Here is a 1,846-nt window from a genome sequence, read left to right as displayed (position 1 = left end):
AGATGAAAGGAACACATGGGGCTCGAGATCTACCCACAGCACAACACTATTTGAAGCCAGCAGGCAGCTGAGAACTGCTTAGTCCCATCCAGTAAAGGATAGAGGGGAGAAACCCCTGGGAGAAGTTCTGCAGGGAGTCATGCTGTGGAGAACACAGCACTGGGATGGCTCAGCACACAACCCACCCTAACACAACTGATGTAAAGATAAAACTGTATCAGCAGTTACAAAAAGCCAGCAGTGCCATGATGTCTGAAACCATCACTGTCACATGGCAAAGTGCAAGAGGAAAGAAAGGCTCAGAGAAGGAATGACCTGGCATCCCATGAGTGCAAACAGCAGTGCTCCAGTGCAAGATGATCTGAGTGGTCAGTGTGGCTGATGGACAGCATTGTCATGAACCTGGTACTGGAACAGTGGAGCAGTTGTTTCTCTTAAAAGGCCAATGGCATAACCTGAAAAACACACACAAAGCAAGCTGCTCTGAATAGAAGTGACATCTGTAAGTTTAGAATAGCTTTTGAAGTCCTGTATCTCCCTCCCTCTCACCCCATAAGCCCCCATGGCAGTTTCAGGCAGTTGTTTCAAGCCCAGCTCTTGTCAGACTGGAGCATGAACCAGAATATGTCAGAAGCTGGTTACTGTGGTAACCCAACACAGCTTTTATCTTTATTTCTTTCATCTCCTCTTTGGGGAAAACTGGCAGTCTGTTTATTTGCTTTTTCTGATGAAGTTCATCACGTAGAACACCAACTGYGTGGATCTGTGTAAAACTGAGGATGGGAGAAAGTACCTCTCAATGTGAATGGAAATATTTCTCTTGGCACTACCACCCTACCTCTTGCTTCCCTACCTCCCTTTAYAAGCTATTTGACATGTCCTTTTCCACCTGCCCCTCAATGCACAGCTTCCCTCTGCCCTTCTCACTACCATGGCACTTACTAACAGTGCCAACAACTGCAAATGCCTACCCTGGGCTTTCCTGCACCCCTCACAGAAGCAAGGCAAGGCCAAAAAGACACAGAAACTCACAGTGAAGTAACTCAGCTCCCTGCAAAATGAAAGGCAGGCTGGGCTATGGGTGAACCCCACAATCTTCCCTCTGCTGAGGGAGCCCTACACATGGCTCATGGCTCTGGCACACACCGGAAAACCTCTGGCTGCTTTTAGGGGAAGAATAACACAGGTGAGGGGGRCAGCCACCAGGACCAGGACTAGAACTAAGGCCAGAACCAGAGGCAGAACCAGGTCCAGTGTCAGGCACCACCACCAGTGGCATTAGGGCACGTATCAGGAATTGTGTCCATTGGTGTGTCCACACTCAACTCCTGTCACTTCTGACTCAAATCCACTTCTGGGCCCCTCACTACAAGACACTGAGGTGCTGGAGCAAGTCCAGAGAAGGGAAATGGGAGTTGGTAAAGCATCTGGAGCACAAGTCCCACAAGGAACGGCTCAGGGAACTGGAGGTGTTCAGCCTGGAGGAAAGGAACCTCAGGGGTGACCTTATTGCTCTCTACAACCACCTGAAAGGAGCCTGTAGCCAGGTGGAGATTGGCCGCTTCTCCAAGACAAACAGTGACAGGACAAGAGGACACAGTCTTAAGTTGGGCCTGGGGAGGTTCAGGTTGGCCATCGGGAGGAAATTGTTTACAGCAAGAGCGATTAGACATCGGAATAGGCTGCCCAGAGTGGCATCACCGTCCCTGCCTATGTTCAAGGAAACACTGCAGATGGCACCTAGTGCCATGGTGTAGTTTCCAGGGTGGCGTTGGACCATCGGCTGGGCTCGCTGATCTCGGAGATCTTTTCCCACAGATAAATTCCGCGATTCCGATCGCCCCCG

The sequence above is a fragment of the Malurus melanocephalus genome, unplaced genomic scaffold (genome assembly GCF_030028575.1).
Source record: "Malurus melanocephalus ecotype Western Australia unplaced genomic scaffold, MMel_1.1 scaffold_472, whole genome shotgun sequence".
NCBI lineage: Eukaryota > Metazoa > Chordata > Aves > Passeriformes > Maluridae > Malurus > Malurus melanocephalus.
Note: the sequence above shows the minus strand (reverse complement) of the source record.